The sequence below is a fragment of the Nicotiana tomentosiformis genome, chromosome 1, assembly GCF_000390325.3.
Source record: "Nicotiana tomentosiformis chromosome 1, ASM39032v3, whole genome shotgun sequence".
Classification (NCBI taxonomy): Eukaryota; Viridiplantae; Streptophyta; class Magnoliopsida; order Solanales; family Solanaceae; genus Nicotiana; species Nicotiana tomentosiformis.
The window spans coordinates 5,160,502-5,186,228 of NC_090812.1; positions in this window are offsets into that span (position 1 = coordinate 5,160,502).

A 25,727-nucleotide genomic window follows, 5' to 3' on the forward strand; every position below is an offset into this window, starting at 1 on the left:
TTTCTTATACATGGGTGTGGGCCCCACTTTCATAATGACTAAGCCACCAAAAAGACTCTCTTAATGCCACCTTATTTTATGATTTTAAGAGTCATACTTTGATAAAGCCTTGGCTTCCACGTTTTTATAGTTAAAGCTTTATCCAAAATACCATTAATTAACCACTAATCTCATGATTAATTGATAATCTCCCATTATCCAATAATTAACCAATTACTCACATAATTAAGAATTATCTCAAATTACTTATAATACTACTCACTTTTAACATACCTTATACACCTTACTATCATGGCCATGTGGTACCTTATATGGTACTAGTCTATAAATACCGGGTATTTTAGCTCGGGCCGTATTTTATCCCAAAATGTCAAACTTCGACGAAATTCACTTTCTTCGATTTGCTTACCCTCTCACCTTCACGAATTTACTCATTACTTGTTTGAAATAGCATAAAATGCTTATAATCTTAAAATAATCTCATTCCCGAACTTACGTCGATTAACTTACGACGAAACTTTAACGTACGAAAAATGCGAGATGTAACATCTCATTTCCGAGCTTTCATCAATTTACTTATAGTGTACTTCCGCGTGCGAAAACATGTGGCATAACAGTGCACCTGAATCCAGTGCCCAGGTCCAACAACACCCATGGCCCATCTCCAGGCCTAATGAATAACTTACTTACCCACATGGATACTAAATTTAGCTATACATGTGACACAATACTCATAGAACAACTTAATCCCTTAGTTCTTAGAGTTGTAGCCATTAACAGCTCTAGCCAAGACATATAAACGGGATCATGCTAAATGGAAAGGCACACAAGACACATATGAGGCAAGCTTATGCTTTGTAATTCCAGAAACAGAGTTTGATAGTGACAAGATTGACCATCATAGGACAGTAAACCATTTCAGTAAAGCATGATCTAGAAACAACCTAAGGACCTTTAGATGATAGTCTAACAGAATCATGAACAAGAAGCAGGTAGAGTACAATCTTGATATGAAGGTTTTAACATGAAAACCTAATTAGAATGTGGTTGCAAACAGTATAACAACATGCTAGTGGGCATAATTTGGCAAACATACTTGGTTGATCATGAAACCTAACCTGACGGACATTAACTATAGCACAAAGATCCTAAAGAACTCATAGTAGGCAAAACAACATGTCAACTATAGGCTAACAGGACAGACAGACATTAGGATTCATGCCAGTCGATCGTACATGAGAGAGAACTACACATTGGTATTTATCCTAGAAGCAATGCTAAAGAGTGCAATATTGCCCAGTCAGGGAACACGATTATCAGAATTACAAATTGCAGACAAACATGCTTGGCTAGAGATTATGACAATGCTATAACGTGGGAGAGTCGAGGATCAATTTGCATGAAATAATAGGTTATGCATAAAGGATCTAGTAGGAAGAGATTCATTAAATCAGACTTTAAGCAAGCAGTTTCTACAAAAGGTCCCAGAAATCCAAGGCATGAATATGAGCTCATAACAGGCAAAGGACTCGACATTGAGGCTAACATGAGCATGACCAATCAGACAAAACCTAAGAAGGTAACCATTTGTGTCAAATACATAGAGTGAAAGTATACTACACATGTTGAAGCCTATCAAGTCTGATATTAGAGAACATGGAACTGCAGAACGTCATTGAGACAATAGAACTACAGAAAGCATACAACAATACAGCACTAGGAGTTCACAAATAACAAAGAAACTTAGGTCATGCTTGTCTATAAAAGTTCAAACAGTGTTGGCACGCAGAATACACATACATGAATAAGTAGAGGAGTAATAATTAAGGCTATAAAGGGTAGAGAATGCTATCCATTTGTGAAGATAAACGAGCAAATGAGTGAGTAACTTAGAATCTCAGGGATGACAGAAAGAAAGATTATAGTGAGAATCCCAGATCCAAGTGCGTCAGAGTTCATAAGAGCTTCAGTGAGCCCCAAGCAGTGCTCGCACTAGGGAGGTTAATAGAGAAGATTCTGGTGGCCTTGGCTTTCAGCCAGCCACAATCAAGAGAGCAGAAATAATATAGAAGGTGAAAAATGAGAGAATAACAGTAGTTCTTAAGTGATTCGAGTCTGTCCAAAGGGGAAATTAGGAAAGGGTTTATATAGTAATAAAAATCAACATATTAATAAGTAAATACAGTCAATCGAACATAAAATGGGAAATAAGAACATGCAAAAATCAATTTAGAATCGGATTAGGAGAAGAAACCAGGTAAACCCTAGTTTGACTAGGATCAGAAATTGGCCGGAGATCTTGGTGAATCAAAACCTCATAGCCTTCCTATAAACGTATACGGACAAAATATTATCCAAATCTTGGAGATTAAGGCTGATATCCTTTGATTCAGAGACTATTATTTGCCAAAAATGGGCAAGTACTAAGTAACACCATATTTACACAAGTAATAGTGGTATAATCCGGAAAAGGTAAGTAAATCATGGTAAGAATCCATGGATTATTTGGATTCAGAGAAGATTTTGGGTGGCGGCTAGGGTTTCTCAGAGAAGAGGAGAGTAGAGGATTTAGGGGCGGCCGGAGTGTGAGAATGGGATTAGGGTTTAGGGTGAGGGGATATAAGGAAAGGGTAGGGATTATTATGGGTCGTTGATCATCTGAGATCAACGGTCGTGATTAAAGGGAAGTGGGGTGGGTAGAGTAAACGGGTCCCGACCGGGTTGGAACAAAAGGGGTCGTTTGGTTTGGGCCAGGGACCTTAATTGGTCCGGAAATAAGGCATAATTTGGGCCAGATTTTGAAGTAGGGGATTGAGGGGAAATAATTTTAATAAAATAGTTAAGTAAAATATAAAAAATGCTATTTATGCAACGTAATACTTTGAAACAATAGTTAAAGATTATAAAAAATGTAAACAGTTATTTTGAACTTAAATAAAATGATAAATTTAATTTATTGTAAAATAAAGGCTATTATTGCAAAATTACGTATTTGGCCTAAAAAGTGCAAATGTAATTATATAAAATAAAGTTAAATATTATAAAATAGATATTTGATTGCAAATAATAGAGTTGGATGAATAAATCATCACAAAATAATTAAAGGGGGTAATTATTACATATTTAAGTAATTTAACTAGAAGAAAATCAGTTTTAAAGCTTTAAAAATTACAAAAAATATATATAAATACTTGTATAACTATTGTAAATTGAGTAATGATGCAAAATGATATTTTAAAAGTATATATATTACTTGAAAAAAATATGAGGGCAAAATTGGGTATCAACAACTGCCCATCTTTACCCGGGAAGGATGAAAGAGTTGTCGGGTAAAGAAAAAGATGACCAATTTTGTCTGAAATGAGTGGGAGATGATGCGTGTTTGAAAAATGGGGGGGGGGGGCGAACCCTGGTTCTTGAGTTGCCTACATATCCCTGGTATTACGGGAATAACGCCGTGTGTAGTTCTGGATCCAACGGCGAACGAAACCAATTGAGTTATTATAAGAGTGGTTGTACGTTTCAAAAGGATCTTTTGGGTAAGATAGTGTCGTAAGTAACAGATAATTTTGTGTGGATCCATGAATGTGAAATGAACGTTACAGATGTATGAGGCAGATATTTGGACGGTTATAGAACAAAAAGTAATCAATTACTGGTCGTCGGTTACGTTTGATATAGTCAAAGGATGCGAATGCGAACGTTGTGAATGGAAACCAGAGCAAGAATTGTTCTTGTTTGTAGAACGGTTACCTCCCGAGTTACCTATAAAACTTAAAACACGATGCACAAGAATATATGGAGTTATTGTGTAACTTAAACATGATACAAATTCCCTTTTGGACCATGAGGGTTGTCTTCGGACATTTGAGGATGATGTCTTTGGACCATGACGTCCTGGGCCATGAAGCGTATGATAAGGGATTCGCAAGCCATGAAATGGTGTCCTCGTTCCATGAGGATGGTGCCTCTGGACTACGACGCCTTTGAATAATGATGTGTAGCTTCGAGATCTTCCATCCATGGCATGATGTCTTTGGACAATGAGGATGATGCCCTCAGACTATGACACCTTCAGACAATGTGGCGATGTTTCAGCCCATGAAATGTAAAGATGCAGTAATATGGACCGCTTGTCAAAGGAAACGGATGATGCTCAGTCATATGCGAGAACGAGACGAGACAAGGTTTAGTCTTGTATGAGATGAGGAGAGTTTTTAGCCCGATGCAAAGAGCGGAGACAATGCTTAGTCTCATGCAAAGTGAGGTCAGTGTTTAGCCTTATACAAGGTGGAGACAGTGTTTAGTCTCATGCGAAGAATGGAGAAAGAGTTTAGTCTCATGCAAAGGAATGAAGATAGTGTTTAGTCTCATGCAAGGGAATGGAGACAATGTTTAGTCTCATGCAAATGAATGGAGACTGTGTTTAGTCTCATGCAAAGGAAAGGCAATGCTTAACCTTATGTGATGATGGAGGCAATGCTTAGCCTCATGCAAGGAATGTAGACAGTGTTTAGTCTCATGCAATGTGGAGGCAGTGTTTAGCCTCATGTAAAGAATGGAGACAGTGCTTAGTCTCATACAAGGAAAGGCAGTGCTTAGCCATATGCAATAATGGAGGCAGTGCTTAGCCTCATGCAAGATATAGAGACAATGCTTAGTCTCATGTAGAGAAAAGGCAGTGCTTAGCCTTATGAAATATGGAGGCAGTGCTTAGCCTGATGCAAGGTATGGAGACAATGCTTAGTCTCATGCATAGAAAAGGCAGTTCTTAGCCTTATGCAATATGGAGGTAGTGCTTAACCTCATGCAAGGTATGGAGACAATTCTTAGTCTCATGCAAAGAAGGCAGTGTTTATCCATATGCGATGATGAGGGCAGTGCTTAGCCCTATGCAAAAAAAAAAAGCAATGAATAACTGCGAGAGAGTAAAGCATTTCTTAGCTTGATGTGTTTGCGTTTGGCGATAGTTGTTGGTGCGAAGATAGTGATCTTGTTATGTGTATGTATTTGCGGATGTTCCTGTTATGTTCATTGTGCCTGTGCCCAAAGAAAAATCGTGAGTTTTGGCGAGGGGGAAGGTTGGTTCGTGCTCTCGATTCCTTGCTTCGCCTTTACTCTTGTCTTGAGGTCCTGCTTGAGTCACCCTGGGTAACGTCTGGCTGCCATAGAAACAAAATTTCAAAAAATATGCATGCATTTGACAAATTATTTGTAAAAATGTAGTTGTTTGAAATATGTGATAATGCATGAGATCAAATAATTTTAATGAACCTATGACTGTGACGTATTTTTGAGACATTGCAACCTCCTTGACTCGAAATTTTGAGGATCCTCCTCAAAAATCTGCCCCAGTTTAAATGCGTACTTCTGGCGATACATTCCTTAGCGGTTCCAAACATGATAAGATCGGGAAAACTCGAGATCTTGCCCCAATATTTTACCATAGGGGGAATGAAGATTTTATTATGATATGACCGAACCCACAGGGGTTCCTACATATCCCCTCTTAAACAGGAATCAGGTCAAGCGTAGTTCAGTTACATCAAATAGAAAGTGCAAACATAATCTTAAACATAGTATCTCTTGACTGCGTCCGAATTGATGGGTTTTGGCCAGATCTCCCTATCCATCTTTGCAAGTATAAATGCTCCTCCTGTTAATACCCGGCGAACCATGTAAGGTCCTTGCCAGTTGGGTGAGAATTTTCCCTTTGCTTTATCCTGATGTGGGAAGATTCGCTTTAGTACTAATTGCCCCGGCATGAATTGCCTCGACCTGACCTTTTTGTTGAAATATCTTGCCATTCTATTCTAGTATAGTTGACTGTGACATACTGCGTTCATTCTTTTTCCATCAATGAGAGCTAATTGTTCATACCGGTTCAATATTCATTTTGCGTCGCTAAGCTTAGTTTCTTGTATGATTCTTAAAGAAGGGATTTCCACTTCGGCGGGGATAACAGCTTCAGTACCGTAAACCAGTAGATAGGGGGTTGCCCCAGTTGAGGTACGAACTATGGTGCGATACCCGACCAATTTGCGGCATGTATGTTGTAGAGTTTTGATGCTTGATCTTGAATGTTTCACACATGGCTTTCATCAAGTCGTTGTTGAGATTGACAGCATTGTCAGTAATGATTGACTCGGGTAATCCAAATCGATAAACGATGCGGTCCCGAACAAAATCTGCTACAACCTTCTTAGTTACAGCCTTATAGGATGCAGCTTCAACCTATTTTGTAAAGTAGTCTATAGCCACCAGAATGAACCTATGTCTGTTTGAAGCAGCGGGTTCGATTGGTCCGATGACCCCAAGCGGAGAAGGGCCAGGGCGAACTTGTTGCATTAAGTTCGTTAGGTGGTACCCGTATCATGTCAGCATGTATATGGCATTGGTGACACTTTTGAACATATTTGATGCAGTCTATTTCCATAGTCATCCAGAAATACCCTGCTCTTAATATCTTCTTGGCCAGAACGAAACCATTCATGTGAGGTTTGCAAGTTCCAGCATGTATTTCCTCGAGCAATCTAGACGCTTCCTTGGCATTGACGTATCGCAACAAACGTAAACCAGGGGTCCTTCTGTACATAATTCCTCCACTTTGAAAGAAATGATTAGCCAATCTTCGAAGCGTGCGCTTTTGAGTATGGGTAGTGTTCTATGGATATTCTCCCTTTCTAAGTATTTCTTGATGTCGTGGAACCACGAATTTTTGTCAATCTCTTCTTCAACATGAGCATAATAAGCTGGTTGCGTATAAATTCCTATTAAGATAAGATCGATGAAATTCTTATCTGGGTGTTGTATCATGGAATACAAAGTGACTAATGCATCTACAAACTCATTCTAAATCCTTGGAACATGTTTGAACTCTATCTTTGTGAATCTCTTGATCAGCTCTTGTACACAGTGCAAATATGGCAATATTTTGGTGTTATTTGTAGCCCATCCTCCTAGAATCTGGTGCACCAATAGATCTGAATCTCTGATTACCAATAGCTCCTGAATGTTCATGCCAATGGCCAACTTGAGCTTCAGGATGCAAGCCTCATATTCCTCTATATTGTTGGTGCACGGAAACCTGAGTTTTGCATATACCAGATAGTTTTGACCGGTTTCTGATACTAAGATAGCTCTGATACCCACTCCTTTGAAGTTTGCTGCTCCGTCGAAGAAAATCCTCCAACCATCGTACGCCTCAGTGATATCTTTTCCTACAAATGACACCTCCTGGTCGAGAAAATACATTTTCAATGGTTTGTATTCTCCGTCTACGAGATTTTATGCCAAGTGATCCGCCAAGGCTTGCCTTTTGACTTCCTTTTAAGTTACATAGACGATGTCGAATTCACTCAGCAATATTTACCACTTTGCTAACTTACCCGTAGGCATGAGTTTCTGAAAGATGTATTTTAGCGGATCCATCCTTGATATGAGATATGTAGTGTACGCACAGAAATAATGTCTCCGCTTCTGGGCTATCCATGTCAAAGCATAGCAAGTGCGTTCCAACAAAGAGTGCCGAGCTTCATAAGGCGTGAACTTCTTGCTCAGATAATATATTGCTTGCTCCTTCCTTCCAGTTTCATCATGTTGTCCTAGAACACAACCAAAAGCCCCATCTAACACAGACAAATAAAGCAACAAAGGTCTTCCTAGTTCTGGTGGTACCAGCACAGGCGGTTTAGAAAAATACTCGTTGATTTTTTGAAGGCTTTCTGGCATTCTTTAGTACAGCTCATTGCAGCACCGTTCCTTAGCATTTTGAAGATCGGCTCACATATCACGATTGATTGTGTTATAAAGCGGCTGATATAATTGAAGCGCCCTAGAAAACTCATCACATCTTTCTTATTCTTTGGAGGCGGCAAGTCCTGGATAGCTTTGATTTTTAATGGGTCTAACTTAATACCTCGGTGACTGACGATGAAACCTAATAATTTTCCAGTACGGACTCCAAAGGCACATTTTGCAGGATTCAACTTCAAATTGTTTTTCCGAAGCCGGTCAATAAACTTCTTCAAATATGCTATGTGATCCAAACTCCTTTTAGATTTGATGATAACATTATCCACATACACCTCTATTTCCGTGTGTATCATGTTGTGGAAAATTGTTGTCATGGCCCTTATGTAGGTGGACCCGACATTCTTCAAACCAAACAGCATTATTTTGTAACAATATATTCCCCATAGTGTGATAAAGGCGGTTTTTTCGGCATCCTCTTCATCAATCCAGATCTGATGGTATCCTGCGAAGCAATCCATGAAGGATTGGAGTTCATGCTTGGCGCAGTTATCAATCAGTATGTGTATGTTGGGCAACGGGAAATCATCCTTAGGACTTGCTCTGTTCAGATCTCGGTAATCAACACATACTCTAACGTTTCCATCTTTCTTCGGAACTGGCACAATGTTGGCCAACCAGGTCGGGTATTCGATCACTCGGAGAACCTTGGCTTTGATTTGCTTGGTGACTTCCTCTTTTATCTTCAAACTCATATCTGGCTTGAACATTCTGAGCTTCTGCTTTACTGGTGGACACATGGGATTGGTGGGTAGCTTGTGAGCTACTATGGATGTGCTTAAACCAGTCATATCGTCGTAGTACCATGCAAAGATGTCCTCATACTCCTTTAGGAATCTGATATACTCTTCTTTCTCTGACGGTGATAGATGAATGCTTATACGTATTTCCTTTACCGTTTCGGAATCCCCTAAGTTAACGGCCTCAATTTCCTCCAAATTAGACTTCGATTTGTTTTTAAAGTTCTCAACTTCTCTAACGATTTCCTCGGGTATTATATCATCTTCCAGATCTTCCGAATCACTATCCTTATGTTGTGTTGTCTCATTATCTGTCACAGTCATGGGTTCATCAGGATATGTAATAATTATGCTGAAAAGAATGTAGAAAGATAATAATAAATATGAAAAGCAGTAATGCATTAATAAAACTTTAAAAATATCAAAAAGTATGACTCGATGGCTCGAGTAATTATTTCAAAATAAAATACTAAAAAATGCCTTAAATGCTAAAAACTATTTGAAAATAGTTCATGTTAATTTGCCAGGCTACCCAGGAAATCAGCGAGCCCAAGATGGTGTAGCGGTCCAGTTCTTGAGAATAGCTCCTTCTTCCATGGTTTGAATGGTAAGGTCTTCCTCCTCATCCTCAAAAATTGCACTGCATTCCATGTCTTCTTCGTCCAGAAACAGCTTCCTCATACCAGCCAAAGTCTCATCTTCCTCAGATCCCCACATCATGTCAGTCTGATGGAATGTCTGGTGTAAATGTGGTACGGGTTATTTTAGTGGATAATAAGGGGCACGGCACAACGATGTCCAATCCTGATATTCTTGCCATGTGTATTCATATCCGAGTCCAAAATTCGTGCCATGGTACTGTGGTTGTACGGGTTTGGTGATCCCCTAAAGCTTTTTGTCTAGACCCTTGCTTGGTTCATACCCCGTCCACACCAATATGCTTTCTATCTTGTTGCTCCACCATCGGTCCTTTTCAATTGCGTTAACCCGTTCAATGCGATGATATTTTCTCCAACCAACTTCCTTATGTTTTCGACGACTAGAACGGTCTAGTTGGTGTAGATGGGGTTGATCCCATCTCCATGGATGATCACCTCCTGATGATTCCACTCAAACTTCATAGCCTGGTGCAGAGTTGAAGCCACTGCCCCGGCTGCATATATCTATGGTCGTCCCAACAATAGATTGTAAGTAGCAGATATATCTAGCACTTGGAACTCGATATCAAACCAAGTCGGACTCATCTGTAGATTGAGGTTGATTTCTCCAATGTTGGCTCTTTGAGATCCATCGAACGCCTTCACATTCACGCTTCCCATTTGTATCTCGTGCGGGCCTTTACCCAGTCTCTTTAGAGTGGTCAGTGGACATATGTTAAGACTCGAACCTCCATCCATTAAGACCCTGGCAATGAACTTATCTTCGAATTGCACCATAATGTGCAACGCCCTGTTATGACTCAATCCTTCTGGTGGTAACTCATCTTCATGGAAAGTGATTTTGTGGCTCTCCAATACATGTCCGACCATGTTATCCATCTCTCCACTAGTGATGACGGTGGGTATATAAGCTTCACTCAACACCTTCATCAAAGCATTCCTGTACGCGTCTGAGTTTTGCAACAGTGATAAGATGGATATCTAAGCGGGAGTTTTGTTCAATTGGTCAATAACATAGTACTTCCTTTCTTGTATCTTCCTCCAAAGATCGTCAGTGCCAGTCTCGACAACAGGCGGCTTAGGTGCAACTTCCTTACTCGTTCCTCCCAGATTCTCAGGTGTGTAAACTCTGCCAGTTCTAGTCATACCTTGCGCGGTACCTATTTCTTCCATTTTGGCCTTTTCCTTTCTTCTTACTTCCGCAACATAATCCCATGGGATGGCATCGAACTTGTAAAATGGTGTGGAAGCTACCATCACAGTGAAGGGTGTAGCTACCTCAACTTCAAATGGCGTATAGGTTTGTATCACAACTGGCGTGAGGGTGACTGGAGATGTTTTAGGAGCGTCTCCCTCTCGGATGAGTCCAATGGACCCTTCCTGATCCCATTCCTCATCAGTTTCTATCACATTCACTCCCTCACCTCTGTGATCCGGGAGAGGGTTGTTGCGAACATTTAGTGCAACTTCCTTTTCTTGTATAACCTTAGTGTCGATCAATGTCTGAATCTTGTCTTTCAATGTGCAGCATTCCTCAATAGTATGTATGACCTTTCATGCCTGAATGATAAGCACATGTTTTGTTGGGGTTGATCCATTGGGAAGGATTCTCCACAACAACGGCAGGAATAGGGGTAACATAACCAGCAGCCTTCAGTCTCTTATACAGTTGGTCTATGAGTTCAGCAATTGGGGTGTATTGTCTAGGAGGTCTGCGATCAAAACTTGGATGTGGCTTCGGGTAGTTTTGGCGGGCAGGTGGAGGTGAATGGTAATATGCAAGTTGAGCATTATAGGTATGGTAGGTGGAAGGGTATTGGTATTTCGGGGGTGAGGGTTGATATGTGGATGGAGGTGTTTGGTATGTGAGGGGAGACTTAGGGCCCTGGGCTACCATCACGGCACCCACTTCCTTCTTCTTTGAAATACCTCCTCATTGTAAAGCTTTATTCGTGTCCTGTAGTGCCTCAAAATTGGTTACCATACCGCTCTTGATTCCTTCTTATATTATTTCTCCTAGCTTGATGATGTCAGAGAACTTGTGATTTTCAATAACCATCAACCTTTCGTAATACTACGGGTCTTGAGCTCTGACAAAGAACTTGTTCATTTGTTCTTCTTCAAGTGTTGGCCTTACCTTTGCAGTCTATGATCTCCAAAGAGTAGCATACTCGCGGAAGGTTTCTGTCGACTTCTTCTTGAGGTTTTGAATGTAGAAAACGTCTGGCGCATTTTCCGTCTTGAACCTGAATCTATCCATGGAATCTGATGCCATACTCACCCAACTAACCCACTTCTTTGGGTTTTGACTGATATACCAAGACAAAGCGTCTCTTGTAAAGCTTCACATGAACAGTTTCATGCGGATTTATTCATTCTTGCCTCCCCTTACAAGCTTGTCACGGTATGTTCTTAGATGCACCTTCGGATCACCGGTACCATCAAACATTTCGAACTTGGGAGGTATGTAACCGTCTGGCAGTTCCACATCCGGCTGAATACATAGGTCCTCATAGTTTAGACCTTCAACGCCTTTACTACCTTCAACACTCTAGACCCTTTATGTGAGCTTCTTGAGCTCCTCTGCAATGTTTCTAATGAGCGAGTCCTTTTCAGTCGATTCGGGTATATATAGAGTTTGCTCCAGGGTATGGGGTAAGGTTTCCACATATATCAGGTTGCTTTGATGAGTTCTCGGAACTTGGGTATATGTATGGTCATTGGTCGAGTTTTGGGGATCAGGAGTGGGTTACGGTGCATTTTGAGGGGTGCGATAAGTAGTGGTTTGCGGGTATTTAGTTGGATGATGATGGTGTTGTTGAGGGGTCGATACTGGTGGCGGGTTAAGGTTCTGTGGAGGTGCGGGATACTGGTGTGGTGCAGGAGGATTTGGTGGTGGGTTCTGGTTTTGTGTGTTTTGTGGTGGTGCTTGGTTCTGGGTAGTCGGGTTTTGTTGGTTGATGTCGGGAACATTGAGAGTAAGGGAGAGGTTTTCCAGATTTCGAACCTGCTCAAGCTTGCCCTGTAGTTCTAGGATTTTCTACTCCAAACATAAGACCTTCTCATTCTGCCATCTAAAGTTTCCACATTTTCTGTCACAGTAGCATTGTCTTTCCTGATACTTAAATCATCCATCTTCCCTTTTCCCTTGCTTTTGTCTTTCGGGTCGCTAGGTGGAGGAGGAGGTGGAGGACTTCTGGATCTAGTGTGGTATGCTGATGATGCCAGTATGTACGAACCAACCTTTGGGAATGGGAATAATAAAAAAAATGAAAGAAAAATCAAAAGGTAACCAAGTTAGTAAGGTGAAAATAAAAGAATGTTTGCAGTATTTAAACATGTTTCACAAAGTCATGCAATAATTCGCGTCCTAATTTTGGGAACCTCATTATGCCTGAGGTAGGCCTAAGCGACACATAGACTTGGAGAAAATTGATGCCAACTTTTCTTCATTTCATTAATGCGAAAATAGGCCAAAACAAACTTTCACTAAATATACAATTATAATAAAGTCACTAATGGAATCAAGCCTTATTACATCGAAATCTAAGCTAGAAAGCAGTAAAGAACATTATCTCCTAATCTACTGGGTCCCTAAAGGACCTTCTCCATGCTTGGCTCTTTTGACCCCATCAATCAGATTTCCCAGATCGTGTTTATCCAACAGTAAGTAATCTTTTGCCAGATTTCCTCCTTCATCGTCATTCATGCCTTGACAGTTCGAGAATCTCTTTCTCATCCTCCCTTCTAGCTACATCAGTCTTTGTTCCAACTATTCCAATCTTTCTGTTGACTTAGTGGCAATCTCCTTCCATTCCCTTATTGCCTCCATGTTTACTTTGTGTTGCTCCAGATGTTTAGCTTCAGACTCGAACACCCTTTTGTGTAGCCTCTTGTACTTAACTTGTGCCTCATCCACTTCATCTATGATCCTATCCTTCAGATTGACTCCTGGCTTGACGTCCCCTACTACGTCGTCTTCCAGCCATGATAGATAGTAGTACATATGACCAGTGTGATACCTGTCTAGATTGATAGTTTCTCCTTCCACAATGATCTTTTGGTTCCACATATGTTCCGCCTCGAACTTGAATGGAATGACGTCTCCCTTGAAATCTGCTTTGTATTGGACCATGTTGGAAACCCAAGGTATGACTTATTTCCTTCCATCTTGTCTTATTACCCTTATAGGAGCGTAAGGATAGATGCCTCGCAACTCGATCAGCACCAAAAAAGTAGTCCCCTTGACTTGATGATGAACGCACTACTAGGAAACCATTTAAACATCCAATATACTTGCTCGGCTGTCAGATTGCTAAAGAAACGCACCTAACTTACAATATTTCCAGGTTGTGCAAACCTGTCCGGAATAAACGTCATTTTCTTTGGGTGATGGTTGGCTATGTAGTCATTCAGTGGCCTTCGCAGAAGCTCTTGACGGTACTCTCCTCTCTGAAAGTGTTCTAGCAGCCAGACTTGTAGGAATAGATTACAACCCTCAAAGTATTCAAATCCCTGCTTGCTCCGATTTAGAGCGCGGTACATCTCAGCTAAGATCATATGGATGATGGTATATGTTTTTCCCTCGATTCCACCCATCAAGGTCTTGGCGACCATGGCTAAGCGAGTATGAATCCTTCCTCCTTTCATTGGAAATATCAACAACCCCAAGAACCAGACGACGAACACATAAACCTAGCGGTGCACCCAACCCAAGGAAGTAATAGCGAGTTCATCAAGGTGAAGACGATATGACTTGCTAAGCCCATAACGCTCGTAAAGAAATTCAAAAGGGATGTATTATTTTTTTTAGACACAGCAGTTCATCATTCTTCTTAAAACCCAATATTTTTAGAAAACCACGGGGAGTGCGAACAGAACAAACATTTGCGGTTATGACGGAACTGAAGCAGGCGTTGTCAGGTGCATCAAATAATGCAAACATGCGAGATCCAATTCCTCCTGATGTTCCCGCGAACCAAACGATGCAAAGAGTTGATAATAACACTCATAGGGGCAAATTTGACTCCTACGGGGCTGGGGGAGTAGATCCGGCCTCAACAACGAGAATGATCCGTTCAAGGATGAACTTTTGCGGTTCATGAAGGAAGTAAACACCCGCATAGATCAAATGTCGGGCACACCACCGGTATTAAAAGGCATGTCGCGCCCCATTTTATCTCGAAAGCGGGCTTTGACATGTGACAACTATTTTAAAACAACGCCACCAAAGATCGGGTAAGGGCTTAAATTACCTCAAAGAGAAGGTGTAAGGCACTCTTCGAGGTCCACAACTGTGGGTCCCGACCGAACTTTAGACCATGTGGATTATACAATTAGGCTAGGCGATCAAATAAATAGAAGGAAAGTTCAGAGGTTGTAGAGTCTTATTAAAACATATGAGAATCAGTACAAGTCTTAATGACTACAAGGATACAACTACATTGGTATATATTAAATAAATATAGATAACAAGTACATAAATGAAAAAAAGGAGGGGTCCTAAGTTTTTTAGCCTAAAGGATCACCCCGTGCAACATAAATAATACTTCGCAACTCCTTTAAAGTAGAGGTTGCTCGTATTATTCAGCGGGCACAGACTATCATCTCCCGTTACCCGATTACTATGTTGAAGTTGTTTACTTAAAAGCGTTCTAATTCAATTCTAAGTCGTACCCTATGCGTGCACTACTCGTCCCATACCTATGGTCCAAGAGGCTTTGGACCTACTATAAGGTGGTTCTAGACTTTACTTAGGTTGCTCAAAATGATAAAACTAGGCGACATGCAAAACAGATAGGACTACATATAATTGCAATAAAAGGCTCAAGTAACCTCCACACATAAGCAGGATAGAACGCAAATAGATTTCTGGTTAGGCAGTAGACGGCATTAAGATGTGTTACAATCGTTAAGTCCTATATGCATGATCTCTTTGTGATTCTGGATTCTAGCATTATATAGGCAGTGCTGTAATTTCTGGACTAACGTATAGGCAAATTAGAATGTTGCAAGTCCTATAGACATGATATCTAATCGTTTGCGTAATAAGGTTGTGAAAACAATCCCACGACTATGAATTACTAATGCTGATTTTATAGATGTGCATCTTAGGTAGGTGATAGTACACTATAGACATGATCTCTAATAGTCGCATAATTAGGCAGTGAATTCATTTGAAAACACAACATTAGTAGCGTCAATAAACATCATATGGGCAGGATTTCTAACAATTGACAATTGGACTTGATTTTTAAACACTTTATCCCTATAAGCATGCTATCTAAATGAAGCAGTACAAAAGTAGCATGAAGCAATTGATTAATTAGTTAAGACCCTATAGCCATGGTATCTAGATAAGTAACAGTATTACATTGTTGTATCCTATAGGCGTGTTATCTAATAGTGCATAGAAGTAAACATGCGAACAAGTGAAACACTCAGGTTCTTACAAACATGTTTCTGATAGTGTGCGGGCATTAGACATGTTGAATAGGTGAAGTGTTTGAGTTCATATATGTATGATATCTAAGTACAAGAAGTTCCAGTTTGGATCTTTTAGGCATGTTCTCTAGCCATTCAAGTCATAACATTGTGTGCATATAATTCGAGAGAATGAGACGTGATGAGTAAACAAGCTATTAAGATTCTATAGGCATGATCTCTACCCATTCATGCAAAATATAAAGTATCCCAGTTCCCCCATTTCAGTAATCCCCAATTTTTCATTATTACAAGTTATTACAGGCCTAAGAATGAAATAAGACACACTTGAAGATGACAAAACACAGGCTGAAACCAATACAAGTCCACCAAAGCAATTACATGCCCAATATAAAAGTAACCCAGGAATATCCCAGGCCTTCAATAGTCTTACTCTCCGCACAAACAGCAGGCCCAAACCACAGGCTCACAGGATAACTACAATGCACCTGAATCCAGTGCCCAAGTCCAATAACACCCATGGCCCATCTCCATGCCCAATGAATAACTTACTTACCCATATGGATACTAAATTTAGCTATACAGGTGACACAATACTCATAGAACAACTTAATCCCTTAGTTCTTAGAGCTGTAGCCATTAACAGCTCTAGCCAAGACATATAAACAGGATCATGCTAAATGGAAAGGCACACAAGACACATATGAGGCAAGCTTATGCTTTGTAATTCCAGAAATAGAATTTGATAGTGACAAGATTGACTATCATAGGACAGTAAATCATTTCAGTAAAGCATGATCTAGAAAAAACCTAAGGACCTTTAGATGATAGCCTAACAGAATCATAAACAAGAAGCAGGTAGAGCACAGTCTTGATATAAAGGTTTTAACATGAAAACCTAATGATATTGTGGTTGCAAACAGTATAACAACATGCTAGTGCACACAATTTGGCAAACATACTTGGTTGATCATGAAACCTAACCTGACGGATATTAACTATAGCACAAAGATTCTAAATAACTCATAGTAGGCAAAAGAACATGTCAACTATAGGCTAACATGACAGACATATATTAGGATTTATGCCAGTCGACCGCACATGAGAGAGAACTACACATTGGTATTTATCCTAGAAGCAATGCTAAAGAGTGTAGGATTGCCCAGTCAGGGAACACAATTATCAGAGTTACAAATCCCAAACAAACATGCTTGGCTAGAGAGAGGTGATTTGAGCAGTTCGAGGTAAGTGGCTTGCCTAACCTTGTGTTGGGGACTTTCCTTTAAGATGTTTGATATTAATTGATGTGTGGGCGCCGTGTACGTGAGGTGACGAGTACGTATTCTATTATTATCAATAATACTTTCTGAATAAATAAACTTTTTATTTTTAAAAATAAAAACAAAAATTATTTAAGAAAACAAAGAAATTTTGAATTGGCAGTTCTTTATTTTTTTATAATTTTAGTTTTTTATTCTATCTCTCTTTAATACGGTGCATGACAGTCTTCATATTGTATGTCTTACCCTTATTTTAATAGCTAATCATACCACTATTCACGGAGTTTCATACTCAATCTCTTACTATGTTGGTGCATTAAACCATATACTTAAGTCTTTTTTTCTCTCATAACCTAGCATAAGACAATGCTATAACATGGGAGAGTCGAGGATCAGTTTGCATGAAACAATAGGTTATACATAAAGGATCTAGTAGGAAGAGATTCATTAAAGCACACTTTGAGCAAGTAGTTTCTACAAAAGGTCCCAAAAATTCAAGGCATGAATATGAACTCATAACAGGCAAAAGACACGACATTGAGGCTAACATGAGCATGACCAATCAGACAAAACCTAAGAAGGACAGAAACCATTTGAGTCAAATACATAGAGTGAAAGTATACTACACATGTTGAAGCCTATCAAGTCTGATATTAGAGAACATGGAACTGCAGAACGTCATTGAGACAATAGAACTACAGAAAGCATACAGCAATACAACACTGGGAGTTCACAAATAACAAAGAAACTTAGGCCATACTTGTCTATAAAAGTTCAAACAGTGTTGGCACGCAGAATACACATACATAAATAATTAGAGGAGTAATAATTAAGGCTATAAAGGGTAGAGAATGCTAACCAGTTGCGAAGATAAACGAGCAAAAGAGTGAGTAACTTAGAATCTCAGCGATAACAGCAAAGAAAGATAATAGTGAGAATCCCATATCCAAGTGCGTCAGAGTTCACGGGAGCTCCAGTGAGCCCCGAGTAGTGCTCATACTAGGGAGGTTAATAGAGAAGATTCTGGTGGCCTTGGCTTTCAGCCGGCCATAATCAAAAGAGCAGAAATAATATAGAATGTGAAAAGTGAGAGAATAACAGTAGTTCTTAAGCAATTCGAGTTTGTCCAAAGGGAAAATTGGGGAGGGGTTTATATAGTAATAAAAATCAACACATAAATAAGGAAACACAGTCAATCAAACATAAGAGAGTAAAGAAGAACATACAAAAATCAATTTAGAATCGGATTAGGAGAAGAAACCAGGTAAACCCTAGTTTGACTAGGATCAGAAATTGGCCGGAGATCTTGGTGAATCAGAACCTCATAGCCTTGCTCTGAACGTATACAGATGAAATATCGTCCAAATCTTGGAGAGTAAAGTTGATCTCATTTGATTCAGAGACTAGTATTTGCCAAAAATGGGCAAGATTTTGGGTGGCGGTTAGGGTTTCTCAGAGAAGAGGAGAATAGAGGATTTAGGGGCAGCTGGAGTGTGAGAATAGGATTAGGGTTAAGGGTGAGTGGATATAAGGAAAGGGTAGGGATAATTATGGGTCGTTGATCATCGGAGATCAACGGCCATGATTAAAGGGAAGTGGGGCGGGTCGAGTAAACGGGTCTCGACCAGGTTGGAACAAAAGGGGTCGTTTGGTTTGGGCCAGGGCAGATTGTGGTTGGGATCATTTATTTGGACCTTAATTGGTCCGGAAATAAGGCATAATTTGGGTCAGATTTTGAAGTAGGGGATTGAGGGGAAATAATTTTAATAAAATAGTTAAATAAAATATAAAAAATATTATTTATGCAAATTAATACTTTAAAACAAGAGTTGAAGATTATAAAAAAATGTAAAAAGTTATTTTGACCTTAAATAAAATGACAAATGCAATTTATTGTAAAATATAGGCTATTATTGCAAAATTATGTATTTGGCATAAAAAGTGAAAATGTAATAATATAAAATAAAGTAAAATATTATAAAACTGATATGTGAATGCAAATAATAGAGTTGGATGATTAAATCATCATAAAATAATTAAAGTGGGTAATTAATACATATTCAAGTAATTTAACGACAAGAAAATTAGTTTTAAAGCTTTAAAAATTACCAAATATTATAAAAATATTTGTATAACAATTGTAAATTGAGTAATGATGCAAAATGATATTTTGAAAGTATATATACTACTTGAAAAAATATGAGGGCAAAATTGGGTATCAACAAGGCCTAAACTCGAAGAAGTATATTCAATTATCGTACAAGCCGAGTGCGGCCCCGAAATTAATCCCGAAGCGTTTCAAAATGCCCGAGGTGCCGAAGTATGACGGAACTTCAGATCCGGAGGAGCACATTACCACTTACACAACAACAGTGAAAGGAAATGATTTGGCTCCTCATGAAATAGAGTTTGTGTTGCTGAAGAAATTCGGTGAGACTCTCACGAGGGGAGCTTTAACGTGGTATTCACTATTGCCCTAGCATTCCATAGATTCCTTTGAGATGCTCGCAGATTCTTTCATCAAGGCTCATGCCGGTGCCAGAAAGGTACCGGCCCGAAAGGCCGACATATTCAGGATCGCGCAGGGAGAATCCAAGTTATTACGAGAGTTCGTTACCCAGTTCCAGAAGGAAAGGATGTTTCTACCGACAGTCCCGGATTAATGGGCAGCTGAAGCGTTTACCAAAGGTTTAAATCCGAGAAGTTCGGACGCTTCTCGAAAGTTGAAGGAAAGTCTGCTCGAGTTCCAAGTGACGACTTGGGCGGATGTCCACAACCAGTACGAATCGAAGATAATGATCGAAGACGATCAGATTGGCTTTCCATTGTCGAACAAAGGACGAGAGAAGAACAGAGAAAAAATGAAAGATGAAATTCACATAGATATACGGACTTCAAGGGGACGGTTTTTACCCTACGAGTGGATAGAAGATCGTGGCAAGAACTTCCGGATAGCAGACAGGTTCACCGATGATAGAAGGACCGATCATGGCCGGAACAACAGATCGCTACAGGATAGAGAAATCTCGGGGTCGCGAGATTCTTATCACCCAAAGTTATCAGAATATAACCTCAATGTTAGTGTCATAGAGTTGGTGTCAGTCATGAGGAATATCAAAGAGGAACGATTCCTAAGACCTATAAAATCTGATCCCAGCTAGAGGGATCCTAATTTATGGTGTGAATACCATGGCACTAACGGCCACAGGACTGGGGACTTCCGACACCTCCGGGAAGAAGTGGCAACACTATTAAAGAATGGTCACCTAAGAGAATTCTTGAGTGACCGAGCTAAAAACAACTATGGTCAGAGCAGGGGGGACGCGAAAACCTTGAAAGCAGGAGAAGAACCCCCGCTCCAAACATTCAACATGATCTTCAGAGGAAATGAAATTAACAGGGGTCACCTTTTCAGCAGCGAAGAAGATAAAAATGTCGATAACGCATAGTAAGAGGCTCCGGGAAGACGATATCACATTCACGGACAAAGATGCGGACGGATTACTACTGCCACACAATGACACACTGGTAATTTCTTTAAATGTGTTTAGATTTTAAAATTAAACGTGTTTTAGTGGATCCAGGAAGTTCAGCTAATATCATATAATGGAGAGTACTGGAGCAAGCTAGACTCACCGGAAGCATTATCCCGGCAACGAAACTCCTCGCCGGGTTCAACCTCACAAGCGTGACAACCCAGGGAGAAATTTTGCTGCTCACGCTGAGGGAGTAATGAAGACAACACTCTTCAAAGTGCTAGATGGAGACATGGGTTATAACATCATCTTGGAAAGACCATGGTTGCACGAGATGAAAGTCATGACCAATTGTTAAAATTTTCGACACCCGAGTGGATCAAACAGATAAGGGGTGGTCAACCGGCAGCAAGGGAGATGAATTCAATTTCGGTTTCCAGTAGCAAAGGAAAGGAACATACGGCATAGCAATTACTGGAACCGGCACCTGCCCCCGAACCAGAGGAAGATAACCCGGGGACAAAAGAGCCGGGACAATATCAGGTACCAAGGTATTTTCATATACCGAAAGAGACGGACGCGGCGAATCCATGACAGAAGAACTGGAGCAGGTTGCGTTGTTCGAAGAATTCCTAGAAAGTAAATTCAATTAGGGAACATGACTGCACCCGAAACTTAGGTCTACTTTTATTGAATTCCTTAAAACTAATGCCGACTATTTTGCATGGTCGCACGAGGATTTGACGGGAATCCCAACGGAGATAGTCGTACACAAGTTAGGCTTGGATCCGAACATGCCTTCGATAAGGCAAAAGAAGCGCCCTATTGCTGACGTAAGGAATAAATTCGTCAAACAAGAGGTAACTCGTTTACTTAATATTTGTTCAATCCGAGAGGTAAGGTATCTCGAATGGCTAGCCAATGTAGTAGTAGTACCTAAGAAAAATAATAAATTCCGCATGTGCATAGATTATAAGGATCTTAATAGTGCGGGCCCGAAAGACTTATTCCCATTGCCAAATATCGATCAGATGATTGATGCTACAGCCGGGCACGATTTAATGAGTTTCCTCGATGCTTATTCTGGGTACAATCAAATCAAGATGAACTCAGAAGATCAGGAAAAGACTTCGTTTATAACAAATTTTGGTATATATTGTTACAATGTGATGCCCTTCGGGCTAAAAAATCCTGGAGCCACTTATCAACGGCTCGTAAATAAGATGTTCGAAAAACAAATAGGAAAGACTATAGAAGTATATATATATACGATATGATCATTAAGTCTTTGAATGCAGGTGACCACTTGAAGCATTTGCAAGAAACATTCGACATCCTCAGGGAGCACAATATAAAACTTAACCCCGAAAAGTGTGCGTTCGGGGTCAGTTCGGGTAAGTTTCTAGGATTCTTGGTCTCACAAAGGGGAATTGAGGTAAATCCCGAAAAAATCAAGGCCATAGAGGACATCCCGGATCAATTGTCTAACATAAAAGAAGTCCAGAGACTCACAGGGAGATTGGCAGCTTTGAGCAAGTTCATTTCCCGTTCTTCAGAAAAATGTCATCGCTTCTTACTACTAAAAAAGAAAAACAATTTTGAATGGCCATCGGAGTGACAGCAAGCCTTGAAGGAGTTGAAAAAATATTTGTCAAGCCCTTAGTTGCTCTCAAAACCAAAAGAAGGTAAAACGTTGCTAATCTACCTCGCGGTTTCAGAAGTTGCGGTAAGTGCAGTTTTAGTTAGAGAGGATGAAGGTACGCAATCTCTCATTTATTACGTTAGCAAAATTTTAACGGGAGCAGAAATTCGCCTGGCCTTAGCTCTCGTAGTCGTCGCTCGGAAGCTGAGGCCCTATTTCTAATGCCACCCGATAGTTATGGTAACTACTTTACCTCTGAGGAATATTCTCCATAAACCTGAGCTCTCGGGTAGGTTGGCCAAATGGGTTGTTGAAATGAGCGAATTCGATATAGAGTATAAATAGAGGACTGCAATTAAGTCGCAAGTCTTGGCTGACTTCGTGGCCGACTTTAGTTCGGGACTATTGCCTCTTGCAGCAAACTTTACCTCTTAGGAGTTTCGACCTAATTTACGGACAGAGCTTCAAACGTAAAAGGGTTTGGGCTCGGAATAGTCTTAATCACATCTTCGGGGGAAACCTTAAGGCAAGTCATCAGAACGATTCCTTTAACTAACAATGAAGCAGAGTACGAAACTTTGATTACAGGGCTCCAATTGGCCCGAGTACTTGACTCTAAAGTCATCAAAATCAAATGTGATTCGTAGTTGGTGGTAAATCAGATCTACGAAATTTTTGACACCAAAGAGGAACGTATGCAACAATACATGGTAAAGGTTCAGGCTCTATTGGCACGATTTCGGGAGTGGTCAATAACTCATATCCCGAGGGAATACAACGCGGAGGCAGATGCATTGGCAAATTTAGGCTCATCAATAGAAATCCAAGGATCAGAATCAGGGACGGTAGTACAACTGTTGAACTCAGCCTTGGACACAGATGGTTACTATGAGGTGAATTCGACTAGTTTGGTCTGGGACTGGAGAAACGAAATAATCGATTATCTTGAGCATGGAAAGTTGCCCGAAGACCCCCAAAGCATCAAGAGCGTTGCACGTTATAGCTTCAAGAAAGGACGATTGTACAGAAAATGCTTTCAAGCCCGTTGGCCCAGTTCTTAGGAGCATCAGAAGCAAACTATGTCATGAGAGAAGTCCACGAAGGGATATGCGGCAACCACTCCGGTGCAGATTCTTTGGTGCTGAAATTAGTTCGGGCAGGGTATTACTGGCCCCGTATGGAACAAGATGCTAAACACTTCATAAGAAAATGTGATAAGTGCCAACGCTACGCACCACTAGTACATCAACCGACAGAACCCTTGCATTCGGTTTTATCCCTGTGGTCATTCATGAAATGTGGGATGGACATCATCGGACCATTACCACTGGCTCCTGGAAAGGTAAGGTTTCTTTTAATTTTGAATGACTAATTTTCTAAATGGGTGGAAGCAGGTCCTTATCAGAAGATCGGAGAATGAGAAGTGGTCGACTTCCTATGGAAAAATATAATTTCCAACTTTGGGATACCAAAAGAGATTGCATGCGACAATGGGCTACAGTTTATCGGCGCAAAAGTTACAAAGTTCCTTGAAGACTTAAAGATAAAAAGGATTACCTCTTCACCTTATCATCCGAGCGCAAATGGTCAAGTGGAGTAAACAAACAAAGTGATTACTCAAAACCTCAAGAAATGGTTGGAAGAAGCAAAAGGCAATTGGCCCGAAGAATTACCTGGGGTTCTATGGGCCTACCGAACAACGGCCAAGTCAAGCACAGGAGAAACTCATTTTTTCCTTGTGTACGGCGCAGAAGCTTTGATACCGGTGGAAGTGGGGGAACCAACCTTAAGGTGTTTCCAAGTGAACTAAGAATTGAACAACGAAGCAATGCTAATCAACTTGGAGCTGCTCGAGGAACGCAGAGACTTGGTGCTTGTCAGAATGGCAGCCCAAAAGCAGAGAATTGAGCGATATTATAATCGAAGAGCCAACCTCCGATATTTTAAAGTAGGAGACTTGGTCTTGAGGAAGGTAACTCAAAACACCCGAGAACTCAACGCGGGTAAGTTAGGCCCAACATGGGAAGGCCCTTATCAGGTTTCAGCTATCACTGGAAAAGGGTCATACGAGTTGGAGAACCAAAAACAGAGACAAGTTGCCCAACAACTAGAATGTAGCTCACCTCCAAAGATATTACTGCTGACGAACAATAGTCAAACGGAAAGTATGTATTGCACTCTTTTTTCATTCGTTCAATTTTTGTCCCAATTGGGTTTTTCTGGCAAGGTTTTTAACGAGGCAATGACGGAAAGCATGCTATGAAGATAGTAGTGATAAGACCTTTCATAATGGGGCAAACGAACAAGTTTCCACTCGGGGATGATTAGATAATCTTTGCTTTGATAAAAAATTCCCACCGGGAAGTTAAGTTTGCTATCGAACGGAGGTTACCCGACCGTTCACGAGCACAAATCACTAGAAGACTATTAGGTATTCTTTTGCTCAATAGCATGGGTTCCTAAGGGGAAACAAGATATGTTGTTTAGTGGAGGATTACCTAGCAATTCATTAGTGGGATCTTCGAAGATACAAGACCTCCAGTGTTTCAATTCGCATTCGTCGCATTCAAACTCTGGGGGGATGACATGAGGTTACGGCAACACTGAATGTCGGGAAACACTGAATGCCATGTCAACCGGGGAATGAAAATCTGGAACAAAATATATCATCGGGACCGGGAACTGTGCAGCCAGCCCCGTAGAAGCAAGTTGTACAAGATAGCCACAAGTCATGATAATTTCTTTATAGCCACAAGTCATGGCAATCTCTTTTATGCATAGCAAAATGCTTATGTACTTCTGAAAATAGAAGGAATTAAATGAAATGAAACGAAATCCTTTTGTTTTTATCTTGTTTCTTGTATGAACGATGATTAATTTTACCATTTGAAAGTTAAACAAGTACTTCAAATGTTTGTGCCATAATGAACAGGAGACGTCCTCTTCAAGAGCATCGTAAACATAAGAGGGCCCTCTCTTATAAAAACCCTCACGTTAAAGGGTTGGTTCCAAAAGAATCAATGCCCGGAATCTAGAATGCAATCGGGGGGAAAATACACCCGAAGCTGCATACGAAAAAGACGCAAAAAGTAAATTTGCGTAAATACTCATGGAAATCCTCACGAAAAAGGGATAATACTCGGAACCAAAATGCTACGAAGAAAAAGCACCCGAGATTACACATAATAAAGTGCAAACATAACAACATGCGCAGAATACTTGAGCAAGTACGAAAGTTAAAGACTTGCATGAACATTCAAGCGAAAGTAAGACTCAAACAATACTTGAGCAAAATATATGTTTTTATTTACAAAGACACAACAAAATGATAAAGGTACAAAATAAAAAAGAAGGAAAAAGCTAAACAACAACGTCTCTGGAATCAGGAGGAAGAGAAGTATTTGCATCCCCAGGAATAGTAGATGGTTCCACCGATGGATCAACGTGTTCCCCAGCTTGGTCATCGGCATCATCTCTTTCCGATCTCTCTTTAATTTTCAAAAACTCAGAATCGGAATCAGAAGAACCTGGAGCGTCAGACTGCGCCAGGAGTCCATTTTTTGCAGCCAACTCAAGCTCTCAGGCCTTAGCAATTTCGGCATCAATGTCAATACCAGTCTTGGCCTCTTCCAAGGTTTTTCTCCTTCTACTATACATGGAATAAGGTTTTTCAA